Source organism: Rana temporaria, chromosome 9 (assembly GCF_905171775.1).
Source record: "Rana temporaria chromosome 9, aRanTem1.1, whole genome shotgun sequence".
Classification (NCBI taxonomy): domain Eukaryota; kingdom Metazoa; phylum Chordata; class Amphibia; order Anura; family Ranidae; genus Rana; species Rana temporaria.
This window is the reverse complement of record NC_053497.1, coordinates 118,182,596-118,196,815: the sequence shown is the minus strand read 5'-3', so window position 1 is coordinate 118,196,815 and position 14,220 is coordinate 118,182,596. Positions and strand designations below refer to the sequence as shown.

The 14,220-nt window shown below is 42.8% G+C and overlaps 1 protein-coding gene across 2 annotated transcripts in view; it reads right to left on the bottom strand.

Annotated features, from left to right (window-relative positions):
• The window catches only part of GRIPAP1 (GRIP1 associated protein 1), a 149,483-nt gene that overhangs the window by 50,476 nt on the left and 84,787 nt on the right, over positions 1 to 14,220 (bottom strand). The gene's annotated exons all lie outside the window — the stretch shown is intronic.

Below are 14,220 nucleotides of genomic sequence, written 5' to 3'. Positions count from 1 at the left end.
TGCTCATAATGCACATGCACTGGTGAGTGTTGTGCATATGCCCTGCATTGCTAAAAAAGCTTTTTTAACTTCTTTTTTTACTTCTTTGCACTGCAGCGTGTCGTGTTGCATTACAGAACATCAGAACGTGCTGAACATGTCCTTTTGTTTTTCCAGTGCACACCAATGCACCACAATATAATGAACTGAAGAAATAGGACATAAGGCAAATTGCCTTGTCTAGGTGCTGGGAAATGTTGCCCAACATGGCTGGTGTAAACAAGCCTTTAATGATCAAGATTATCCACAAAGGTTGTTTGGAGCCCAACTCCTGCCAAAACAGAGTAGGGGTGGGATGGACCTTTTGTTACTTTTTATCTCTGGTGTATGTTTCTCTGGGGGAGATTTCCTCTCACTTCTTGAATGAACAGGAAGTAATGGGCAATCTCTCCATTAGGGACACAAAAAAACACATTTTCAGAACAATGATAAAGGATTAGAACCTCTGTCAGGTTATTATTAATGTCTGGATCACCCTGTCCCTAAAACTACAGATTTCCTCATTTCTAGGCCAGCTGTCACAAGGAAAGGAAATGAGGTACAATCTTCCTGAAGGGGGTCACAGACCGCAAAATAAACATTTACTTTAACCTAGTCTATCACAAACAAAAAGTTTTGGCTGGAACTGGGCTTTTTTAATCAGTTACATCGTAAAATAGATCTGCAGTGCTGAGGGATTGCACAGACTGCTCACTTAGAATGCTTTCACACTGTGGTGCATATAATTTCACACTGCGGCACTTTTAAAACGCATATTGCATTTTACATGTGTTGCATTACAGCCCATCTGCGTGAATAGCTGGTTGTTAAGGACACCGTCGGGTGTTGGTTTTCAAGGATGCCGGCAGGTGGTTGTTAAGAATCTAGAACCAGTGAGAAGGCCTCCCCCTCAGTGGTCAGTAGAAGCAATGATACTACCGGAGGGGAGGAGGAGGCGGAGAGACAGAGGGCGGGTGGGTCAGCCTGGAGCAACAGCTGTAAGGGGAGAAGAGAAAGGGACAGCCGGACCAGAGGAGCTGGATCAACAGATTGTGCCCATGCTACCCTGGCAGAAGATTGGGGAGAGTGCATTTTTTTCTACCTATCTGCTGATTGCTAAGGAGGCCAGCATGTGCTGGCTCCTTAACAATCAGCTACGCATTCGTTGTTAAGGATGCTGGCGGGTGCCAGATCCCTAAGAACCAGCAAAAACGCAACACTTGCCAACAATGACAGAGAGACCTTCAGAAATTGCTGAAATAAATTCCTTAACATCCCCTGAGGGGCTACAGGCTCCAGATTGTGTCATATGGCCTTGCCCCCCAGATCTAAGATACAAATTATCCGAAGTAACAAATTAATAATAAACAATTAGTAATGTATTATTTTTTTATTAATTTGTTCCATTCCATTTGTTTAGATGCGACATTCATTATTTTGAATAATTTGTATTCATTATGTTCACCAATAGCCAAATTTGAAAGGAAATTCCAATACCTATAATTTAATAGTTGTTATTAGTAAGTTATCCTTTCCAATTTACGAATTGCGATCATAACGAATGACCAGGAAAACGAAAAAAATTCATTCAATTTTCGGCAGTGCACATGTCTAGTGATTTCAGCCCTGTGTATTGTGTGGAGGAGGAGCTGTAAACAGTGTTGGGATCGGAAAGGAGCTCTGCCAAGTGACCTGCCAGGGGTCCCTGTCCTGATGCAAGGAGGAACTCTGAAAACTCAAAACTCTTAAGCCACTTTGAATATCTTGGCGTGCGGTGGGTGTATCAGCAGGCACAGTAGAAGTGGTGGGTGGTAGTGGGGGGGCCCAGGATAACTTTTGCATCAGGGCCCACAAGCTTCAAGCTACGCCACTGATCCAAGTGGTAACATGAAAACAGAGTCTCCAACTGCACACTGTGGAGTTCTAGCCACAGTTGCTCAACCAATTTGGATGCGCCCATAGCACAAAGTCTTGCTGGGGTAGTGTTGAACATGAACGTGGACTTATTCACACAGAAGAAAAACACCTTCTAACTTTTGCCCAGCAGAGCTTTGGAAAGAGTGCTGAACAAATTGAACCTCTTACAGGTTTGTCAATTTATTTTCAAGGTATAACGATACGGGTTATTCGTTTCCCCCCCCCCCCCCCCTCGTACTCTAATTGGATCACATGGGTGTTCACACCCTTGTGATCCAATTCCTGTCCAAATCCACAGTTCGCACTGTGATCTGTGAACCGATCTGGGGGTGTCATCAACATTGAATTGACAACCGCAGCAGTTCGCAGAGGGCTGTGTGAACTACCTGCAGGAGTGATGCAATGCAGGAAGCGGCGCTGGAATCGCACTGGTTCACACATCACTATAGTGTGAACCCAGGCTCAAGAATCACAATTAAGCCTACATTCACACCTGGACAGAGCGTATTCCTGGTGATTTTGAAGCCTTTTTTTCAGGTGTTTTTGCACGTGTATCAACTGGAACTTCTTTTTTTTTTCTAGGTTGGGCAAGAAAACGAAAGCAGTTCTACTGGGGGAAATTAATTCTTCATGTGTGAGAACCTTTTCCTATTGAGGTCTATGAGATCAAAAACGCCTGAATACGCAAAAAAAAAGCTTGTGTAGTTTGAGGGTGTTAAAGTAAATGAGCAGACAGGTGTAAACAGTGAAAATTAGAAAGAATAGGATTTTGCGTAGTCAGGCGTAGGAAAATGATAAGAAAAATGCTCAAGTGTGAATGTCTTAGATCTACCAACAACTATGTAGGGCAAGGGCCTGCTTGATTGAATATGAATTGATTGAATACATTAGGTAGGTCCTTATATCACATGATTTTTTTTTAAAGTTGATTGTAACATGCAAGATGTGTCCATCACCCAGGAAGATTAAAATCATTGCAGACTGCCAGCTGGTCAACGTAATGTGCAGGTGTAGGAGTTGCATGATTTTCTTGGCAATGGGCCTTACCACACCACCAGTGTAGAGAGTACAATAAGATAATTATACAACCCTGGCAGAAACAAAAAATCTATTTAAACTGGCTCTCCAGCCATGGCGCCCACAGCAGAGCCACAAGCGAGCTCACACGTGATGCAACATCGGAAACTATACATCTTTTATGCAAGAGCTTCTATAGTATGTTAGGAAAGAAATTCCTTCACAACGAATTAACAAGAGGCACAAGACGTTAACACTGACTGCGCAGTTCACTCAGTGCCGTGTTCCAGGATAAAATGGAAATCTGTTGTAATTTTTATTATCCTAATAAAGTGCTACTGAGCTGGAACAAATGTGTACCATATACGAATATTACCGGAGAGAGCCAAGAGCCGCTTGTGGTTTCCAAGACCATTCTTTTAATGGCCAATCGAAAAAATTAAACAGTGCCTGAAGGTAACAAGTGAAATCAATCAGTGAGCTGCAAGTGCTATCCAGATATAAAAACGGGTTTCCCAAAGCAGGACATTCAGCCTTTAGCCTATCTTGTTGTGCCATGCTACATCCTGCCTCAGATCTACATTCTTGCAATATGTAGCAAGGGGTGGATCGGGGGGGTTGTAGTTTCTGACGGATTAGGGAGTATATAATTAAACAGCATAATGACTCAGAGGGCAGGGTTTGGGATCCCAGGCTTGCAGAACTTTCATACTTGCGTTAAAGCGGGCCTAGAAAAAGATATAATTTTCATGATAGGTAAAAGTAATTTTTATATGCAATACTGTGCTGCAACACAAGTATAGGCGCGTTTGGCTGTGGACAAGGGTCAGCATGGGCACCCTGACTAGTCTGTGGATGCTCTGTGTGTTCTGACACCTTTCTATCGGAACCAGCATTAACCGTTTTTGCAATTTGAGCTACAGTAGTTCTTCTATTGGATCAGACTACACGGGCCAGTCTTCACTCCCCTTGTACATTAATGAGCCATGGCCCCCCCCCCCCCATGAGCCTGTTGCCGGATAACCGGTTTTCTTTCCTTGAACCACTTTTAGTAGGTCCTGAGCACTGCAGACCAGAAACATCCCACAAGAGCTGCAATTTTGGAGTTGCTCTGACCCAGTAGTGTAGCCGTTATAATTTAGCTTTTGTCAAAGTGACTCATATGCTTACGCTTGGCCATTTTTCTCTTCTGTCAAAGCATCAGCTTTGGGGACAACATTTTCACTTTCTGATGCCATGGTTCAAAAACAAGCAATACACTTAATACTGGTTAGTGATCATAATATTAAATCGCTGATCAGTGTATACAAGAAACATTTTTTATTTATTTCTCTTGCTGCAAGCCTCTTTTTTTAATCCATTTTTACATTTGCACTGACTTGTAGGAAATCAGTGATGAGGACATCAAAAGCTTGGGTATAAAAGCCTTAAAATATGAGGGTCAAGGTAGAGGTCCCGTGCCAAGTTAACCTGTGGCCAGAGAGGGGTAGCTGAGCAGATGAGTCACTGCGCTTGGAGAGGAAAGCCGGGTAAACAGAGTTTCTGAGAATGAATTTCAAGCAAACAATGGTCAAAGCTTAAAGTGCTTGTAAACCTCAGACATGAAGTATGAACAAAGCATATCCCTCTATAATGTGTACTGTCTCAATCCAGAGCACTAAGTGTAATTTCTCTCTGCTACTTTGTTCCTCTGCTATAAGAAGTCACTTCTAATGACCTAACCAATATATGGTCGACCAAAGACGTTGAGTGCACATGCTCAGCGTTATTTCCAGAGGTTGTCTTTGGGAAATAAATGTATGATTGCTGCCAGCATTGCTCCAGAGGTTGAAGGGGTGGGGGGTCAGCCTGTCAGTGCCCAGACCATACGCCACACACTGCATCAAATTGGTCTGCATTGTTGTCATCCCAGAAGGAAGCCTCTTCTAAAAATGATGCACAAGAAAGCCTGCAAAGTTTGCTGAAGACAAGCAGACTAAAAACATGGATTACTGGAACCATGTCCTGTGGTCTAATGAGACCAAGATAAACTTATTAGGTTCAGATGGTGTCAAGCGTGTGTGGCAGCAACCAGGTGAGGAGTACAAAGACAATTGTGTCTTGCCTACAGTCAAGCATGGTGGTGGGAGTGTCATGGTCTGGGGCTGCATGAGTGCTGCCGGCACTGGGGAGCTACAGTTCATTGAGGGAACCATGAATGTCAATATGTACTGTGACATACTGAAGCAGACCATGATCCTCTCCCTTCAGGAACTGGGCTGCAGGGCAGTATTCCAACATGATACCGACCCGAAACACAGCTCCAAGATGACCACTTGCTAAAGAAGCTGAAGGTAATGGTGATGGACTGGCCAAGCATTTCTCCAGACCTAAACCCTATTGAGCATCTGTGGGGTATCCTCAAACTGAAGGTGGAGGAGCGTAAGGTCTACAACATCCACCAGCTCCGTGATGTAGTCATGGAGGGGTGGAAGAGGGACTCCAGTGGCAACTTGTGAAGCTCTGGTGAACTCCATGCCCAAGAGGGTTAATAAGGCAGTGCTGCAAAATAATGGTGCAAAGGAAAAAAGACTGCGCTAAAATAAAAAAATTTAAATAAGTAAAAACACATAAATGTTCATTTTAATGTGCATAAATAAATCCGCCCATAGGCAAATTAGTGTATATGTTCTCCCAAGTGTATATGAAAATCCACACAGGAAAGTGATTCACAGGAAAGAGCCTCCACTGCAGTCAAATCAAGCCTCTTACCGAATGGAGTTGATCTCCAGATTATAAGAGATCAAAAACAGCATGGTAAGAGATATGGATAAAGGTGTCCAGTAAGAAGCCAGATGATGGAAACACGTGATTCGTATCTTTAGAGAGACTCCCGATATGCCATCCGAGGGTATGTAGGAATAAAAAGGGCTCACATGGTGTAAAACCTTAATTTATTCGTTAAAATAAGTGAAGTTACACTAACATTGCATTCAAGTTTGCAGAGCATGAAAGCCGGCCAGCTTCAGCATATACAGCCCGTATCGGGTAGAAGGAAAGACGCTGTGATGTCAGAACGCCGCCTCCCTACGTTTCGTCACGACAGGACTTGGTCACGGGATCAATCAAAAATAATGGTGGCAACAAAAAATATTGACACTTTGGGCCCTATTTGGACATTTTCACCTAGGGGTGTACTTATTTTTGTTGCCAGCGGTTTAGACATTAATGGCTGTGTGTTGAGTTATTTTGAGGGGACAGCAAATTTACACTGTTATACAAGCTGTACACTCACTACTTTAAATTGTAGCAAAGGGAACCATGTGTGTCAAGTGACTAACCTGAAAGCCTGAAGACGTCTGGAAAAGTTAAAGAAAAAAAAGGGAAGGGGGTCAGCATGGGGGCCCCCAGGAGGAGAGAAAGTAGTACTGGGTGATGGAAGAGAGCAGCTCAAGGTTGAGCTTTCCCTTCTGGTGCGACGTTTGTGGATAAAATGTGCCACAGTGCTTGCAGCTACAGAGGTGAGAGAGCTTGTTTTAAAGCTCATTTACGGCTTAAGACTATGTAGCTACTAGAATTTCAATAGCTTGTCTACAGGTTCACTTAAATATCCATTTGCAAGGTTTACCTGAAGCTATTTTATTTAACATCCTGGCTGTATTAAGGTGAGTGTGGCCAGCGGCTCATGCAGAAGAACACAGCGAGCAGCTATTACCTCGGCTCAGCACTTTCCAACAGGATTTTTTTCCAAGGATGGGTTTGGCTGTTTCTGCCTCCCACCTCCTGACTCATCACAGCAATGAAATATTAATGCACTGCTGAAAGTGGATGGTCTTAATGCTTCCAGAGGGATCATGAGGAAGGAGGGAGCAAGCAGACAGCACTGGTCTTAAGAAAAGGAGAACGAGAGGAGAAAGAGGGCGGAGGAGAAGAAAATAGAAACTCCGGCATCCAACATGAATTACATCAGTTAGCTGCAAATCCACAGCTATATAGAGAGACAGCTCATTGATTACTCAGTCTAAGTACAGAAGAGGTCTTTGTCATCAGGAGTTCTGGGACCTCTTCTAGCCATGAGAAATAATAATATAGAACAATATATATATAAATAGCAACACTCGGGTCAGAAAGCGACGGCCCTTCTGGACACAATATCGAGAAAAACAGATTCAATACATTCTTCCCATGCTATAAAAAGAAACCTGTCACCAAGAAAAAAAAAGTGTCCTTGGACATGCAGCAGTTCACAAAACACAAAAAAAAAGGGGGGGAACATTTTCGGCAAATTTACAAATCTATGTTAAAGAATATCTGAAGCCTGATACATTTTTTTTTTATACATTTACTCATTTTATATTCGGAGAGAGCAGGAAATGGTTAAAGCCAATGTAACCTTTTTTATAACAGGAAATCACTACAGAGTTTATATAATAAAAGAACACTGCATTTATTTTTCAACATACTCCCCTGCTTCATATATACATTTATCCCAGCATTTTAAGTGATTGTAAAGCTTAATTATTTTTTTTAAATAAACAAACATGTCATACTTACCTCCTCTGTGCAGTGATTCAAGGGGTTCCCCCCACAGCGCTTCCGGCTCCTCCTTTTCTCGAGTGCCCTGTTGGAGAGCCACTCTCCCTCGTGGCAGTCGTGTGGGCACGCCCCCATGTCCTGCTGCTGTGTCTATTGACACAGACAGCAGGACAGGACTCGCCCCCACCCCCGCCTAATTGGATTTGATTAACAGCAGCGGGAGCCAATGGCTACGCTGATCTCAATCTATCCCATCAGAAGACCGGCTGGAAAGACCGGGTTTCGGGTAAGTAAAAGGGGGGCCTCTGTATCACAAGAGGTGCATTAATGCATTAAGGTGAAAAACCACGAGGGTTTACAACACCTTTAAGGTCCAGGCTGTCGTTTTACATATCCACAGGGTCTGGCAGTGATCTACGGCACATAAGACCTTAAGGTTCTGGCTGCTCTCCCTGGGGGCATTTGTGTGGGCGCGCTCCTGAGTCCTGCCCCTGCTTTCATTGACACAGACAGCAAGACTCAACTCGGCCTTGCCCCGCCAATGGCTCCTCCTGCTATCAATCTATCCAATGAGGACCCAAGAGCTGGAGCTGCTGTGCTCGTCCCCATTGCTGGAACAATCGGGTTCAGGTAAGTAAAAGGGGGGCTCTGGGGGGGAGCTGCATCACAAAAGGTTTTTCACCGTGAGGGTTTACAACCCCTTTAACTAATGCCTGTAAAGCTTCAGCTTAGAAAGATTTGCCAGTATGCCCAGAACATCCTAGGACAGTCTACTTTACTTTGTTATCAGTGCTGAAATGAAAGATTTGTCTCTTGTGCAATTTCACAACAGGTTACACATCCATTATCCAGGATCAGGTGTTCCACGTGCTGAATGTTCACAGAAATGACTGCTGTGGGCCGGGAACCACCACAGACAGCATTGTCACTGACGGACGTATGGCCATCTTTGAAACGTTTACACCATTCAAATGTCTTACTGCGGCTGAGCGTTTCATCATTGTACTGTGCCTTCATTAACAAGTAACCTAATGACTACACACTGTTCCATGAAAACACTGTTGTCTGCCATCTTGTATATCAGTAATAGTATAGAAATGTCATCAGCACACAAAGATTCCTCAAAAGGGTGCAAAGCTTTATTTTTGTGGTCCCATAATAAACATACAGCAATGTTTAGGAGCCACGCCGGGCCCCTTCGTCAGGCAAGTGACCACGAAAAAAAAGCTTTGGACCTTTTTCCAGGAATCCTTGGTGTGCTGATGACATTTCTTCACTTTGATCATCCACGGTTTCCATTACAGCACCCAGCACCACTGAACAGCCAGTTTCTTGAACGTTTGTGTGGGGAATATTGCATTTGGGCATATCAGTAATAGGACACAATTGCCACCCATCACGGCATGTAGTACCGCCACACTAGCATCCATTTTTATACCTGTAAAATTAAAAGTCCTGGTTTGACTTGAACGCCCCTCGTAGGAGCTATGACAATGGTCACAGGACAAACCGGGGACAAAGACAGCGCTCACCTTTTGCTTTACCTTATTTGCAAGCCCCTTTACACCTAGTCCGTAATAAAAGATCTTACAAGGGGTCCAAGCTATCCTAATGTAAAAAAAAAGGTTTTGGATTTCCATACACTTTAAAATGGACTATTTAATACTGCTCATACCCCTCTTCGCTGCATCTTAGAAGGACCTGTGCACACCACTATATGCAGTAACCTGCATTTTTTCACACCGGAGTTCATCTGGAGTCTCTACCAAACCATCCATTTCTATGAACCATAGCTCCACTGTGACTTTTCAATAAAGTAGAAAAAAAAGAAAAAGTAAACCGTGTCTTGAAAAAACACATGGCACCACCTGATCAAAAACGGACACCATCTTTCCCTGAACCTAAAAGAAAGGAATTTGCTGTATTTCTGCCCAGCAGCACAATGAAAAGCTTGCTTAATCTGACTACAGTGGCCTGCACGAAATACATATTGAAAGCCAAATTGAAATATTTGCTATCCTCCTTATGTCACGCAGCCAAACTAGACAGCAGGGGAAGGGAGTTCACAAGTCTATGTGCATTTACTTGCAGATTTCTGGCAGGTAACCAACTCCTATTTATGTAACTGTCTAAAGCTGACCTTAAACTTCTCAGAATCAGCCACTAAAATCCCATAAGCAGATGGTTGCATAATTAAAAAAAAACAAAAAAACAAGATAGGAGGCGAGTAGTTTGGGAAGGCCATTGCTCCACCGGATCTAAAATTCACTGCTGGCATATAACCTCTATGGATAAATTGCGAGCCTTGGATGTAAAATGGAAAGTTGATGTCGTTTTAATTCTTCCGACTGGCTCCTAAATCATAGATGTTACCTGCACTAGAAGAACAATTGGCGCACAGTCAGCACATCCGACTCTTTCTCAATCCTTCAAAACTTCCATTAACGTTTGCAAGATACAGATGCAGAACGACAATGAAGCAAGTTTCTCTGGCCAAGCAATTTTACCAATGTTACAGGCCAACCTCCCGCCACCAGTACAGAAATGGAGAGGAAATGAGGGGGATAACCTTCAACCAAGCAGAGCTTAGTGTTTATCACAGTCTTACTCCTTTAAATGGAAAGCTACAGCTTTTTTATTGACATCAACTCAGGTTTTTTTTTTTTTTAAATGTATATTTAGATAGATGCTAAATATTACTTATGAATACCGGTACTTCATATTTACAATCCGCAACCAACAGGTGGCAGAAGCAACAGAAAATAGTGCTGATTAAATAGTGGCCAATTAAGAAGGCTCATTAAATGACAAACTAAGGCCAAAACTTTTTTTTTTTTTTACATTTTGACAGAGTGGAGAAGGCATAGTTCCTTTATCAGATTCACATTGCATCCTACCAGGCCATCCATTGCGTGTGTGACAGCGCTGGAGTGATGGATAATCTGGTACTGATAGCAGTCAGGGCCACTCATCAGGGGGTACCACCAGTCCTCCTGTATGGGGCCCATGCACACAGAAGGGCCTGGGGCAACAGGGGAAATCAGATGCGAGCAGGACAGGGAGGATGATTGGTGCTGCAAGGGTGTAATTATAGGAACTACTTTCAGCTGCTGCAGAGGGGAGACACGCAGGGTATCACAATTTTATCTTTTAGATTTATAAGAAGTTTTGTAAGTTATGTTATGTGTGTGTCTGCTAATAATGATTTTAATGTATTTTTAATGAAAATATCGGTTTGATATTTTCAGGGGGGGCCCTGTCAGGTAGTCTTTACAGGGCCCAGTGACTTCTAACAGCAGCCCTGGTAGCAGAACTGTGGGTTTGGTTGCCTGTTGGGGAGGGGGAGGCTTGTGCCCAGTGGTGGTGTAGGTTGACCCTGTTAAGGTCTTGGGCTTCTGCCTCCCTGAAAGAGATCGGAAAGAGGCGCCGCAGAGTAATTTTGGATAGGTGTAGAGACATGCTCGGTATAAAAGTACATCAAACTTAAAGATATAAAAGACAAAAAATGTCTTATGCGCCACAAATCACTGCAAGACCCTTGGTATATGTGAAATGACACCCCCAGCCCAGGCTTAAGCCAAGTCATACCCCCCAAGGTGTTTCACCATTCATCATGATTATGCTGCAGGACAGAGTGGCTTGGTTGGAGTCCGGACTGAGGCTGTCATTTCTCATAGCCAAAGTGTCTTGCAGTGATGTACGGCACATAAGACCTTAAGGGTCTTGGCTGAGGCTGTCATTTAACATATCCACAGGGTTTTGCAGTGATGTACGATGCATAAGACCTTACTTAAGGTCTTTGCATTGCATATCACTGCAAGACACTGCCGATATATGAAATGACAGCCTCTGCCCAGGCTCCAGCCAAGCCATGCCCCCATGTTTCACCATTTATCATGGATTAAGCTCTGGGATGGAGTGAAACACGTAGGGGGGGCGACCGAGCTGCAAACCAGCCTGAGGCTGTCATTTCACATATCCACAGGGTCTGTACGGTGCCATAAGACCTTAAGGTCTTAAAAACCGCACATCACTGCAAGACCCTGTGGATATGTGAAATGACAGCCTCAGCCTGGAATCTAGCAAAGCCACGCCCCAAACATGTTTCACTCCGCCCTGGAGCTTAATCATGACAAATGGTGAAACATGTTGGAGGCATGGCTTGGATGGAGTCTGGACTGAGGCTGTCATTTTACATATCCATAGGGTCTTGCAGTGACGTTCGGCGCATAAGACCGTTTCTCTGGACTGAGACAAGTACACACTATAGAGGGATACGCTTTCTTCATATTTCATGCCTGAAGTTAAAAAAACACTAAGGTAATAATTATCCCTTGAACAGATCATGTTATTTTCCATGACAACCTTTCATTATTTTTTCTCCCCAGGTGGTCAGCACCTTTTTTTTTGCACCATCAACCAGGTTCAGAATCTTCTTGTAGCAAGTCACACAGTGAGAGGCTGCAAATACAGCAGATTAGTAACAAATATTAGTAAAACAGCCGACAAATGCACAGGCATCAGGATTTATATGACAGTGTCACATAAGCAGTCATCTCGGCCCAGGACGAAGATACTGACCGTGTACGATGCCTAAAAAGAAAGATGTTTCATTCTTTTGGGGGGGAAAGCAGATGACGGCATTGTTGGCATGAGTACTAGGATCTCTGTGAGAGTGAATAGCTGCAAGTGTTGCACTTGCAAACTAAATTACTCATTGAAAATACACAGTTTATGCTACCCAGTCTATTTTAACTGAGCAATTGCAATATGAAAACCCCCTTGTTGGGGTCTACGGACAACAGCCTATTGTGTATGTGCCTGTAGCTGCCCTCTCCTCCAGGCTGTGCAGAGCGCACTGAGCCCCCAGAGGCTACTCCTTATCTTCACATCATTGCCAATTCTCAGTTGCCCTGTTATAAATGGAGCTGTCAGGGGTTTGTTTTCCTTGTCTAATCCTGACACAGAATCTCCAATACTCTGATGCTCTGCAGTGGAGCCACAAGCTGTAAAGTGATCTTGCTGCAGTATTAAACAGCAGCGTACCTCGGCCTCTCAGTCAATGAGAGCGTCTAGGGTCAGGACTGTTTAATTGCTGTCTTGTCACACGGGACTTCATAGAATTCTGCAGCACAGCCCTATGTAAAGCCTTCTTTATGAACTGTGTCATGTACGCTTATCCCACTGCACATAGAAGGATGGACGCTTGAGGCTTACAATGCAAATCCATCTTTATACCATCTTCTTCCTATGACTATTAGCTATGTATTCTTAAAGCTGAACTACAGCCTTATCCTCAGGCATAGTTGTACAGGAGCATCTTCTTCACTTACTCTGATTTCACTGCACACAGTGATCTTCTTAGAGTATGCATTGGAAGCTGCAGCAAGTCAAATCAAATCCTGTCTTTTTCAGCTGATGATCCAGCCAGTAAGCCTGTTTTTTCAAAAGAACAAGCTCTCCTGCAGTAGTAGCAGGTACAGGGATGAGGCAAACCATTAAAAAGGTACAACTAAAAAAGGCACAACTTTTTTTTTTGTATTGTACAGAGTGGAGATCCACCCTCTCGATTTGTCCTGTTAACCATCATCATCGAAGGTGAAAGTAAAGAACATATCAAATGGGGTTGTCCCCAGAAAAGTAATAGATAGGAAATCTTCCAATGGGGACACCAATTCTGGTGACCTGGGGGGTCCCCAAGGGATTCCCGCTTAATATGCAGGGATTTCCTCACACTTCCTGTTTCAGCTATAGAACAGGAAGTGAAGGGACATATCCCTAATGGGACATATAAGGCAAAAAAGAAACTGAGCAAACCCAAATCTCTCCTCAACCCTTAAAAGTAGAAAAAACAAATAAAAAAATATGTGATCTTTTGCTTTTTAATTAATAATAAAATAAAAAAATAATGAAAAAGCCTTGTTTACATATGAAAAAAAAAACTAATTGTTATCCCAGCTCTATTGCTAATGTGGAATTAACCACTACAGTACCGAGCCTATTTCTGAGATTTGGTGTTTACAAGTTAAAAACATTTTTTTTGCTAGAAAATAACTTAGAACCCCCAAACATTATATATATTTTTTTTCTAACACCCTAGAGAATAAAATAGCGGTCATTGCAATACTCTGTCACACCGTATTTGCGCAGCGATCTTACAAGCGCAATTTTTTTAATTAAAAAATAAGACAACAGTAAAGTTAGCCCAATTTTTTCTAATATTGTGAAAGATAATGTTAAGCCGAGTAAATTGATACCCAACATGTCACGCTTCAAAATTGCGCCCGCTCGTGGAGTGGCGACAAAACTTTTACCCTTTAAAATCTCCATAGGCGACATTTAAAAAATTCTACAGGTTGCATGTTTTCAGTTACAGAGGCGCCCTAGGGCTAGAATTATTGCTCTCGCTCTACCGATCGCGGCGATACCTCACATGTGTGGTTTCTTATGCGGGCACTACATACGTATGTGTTCGCTTCTGCACGCAAGCTCGACGGGGCGCATTTAAAAAATACTTTTTTTTTTTATTATTTATTTTACCTTTTATTTTTTATTTTCACTGTTCTTTAAAAAAAAAATTGTGTCACTTTTATTCCTATTACAAGGAATATAAACATCCCTTGTAATAGAAAAAAGCATGACAGGTCCTCTTAAATATGAGATCTGGGGTCAAAAAGACCTCAGATCTCATATTTACACAAGAATGCAATATAAAAGAAAAATTTGTCATTTGAAAAAAAAAAAAAAAATAAT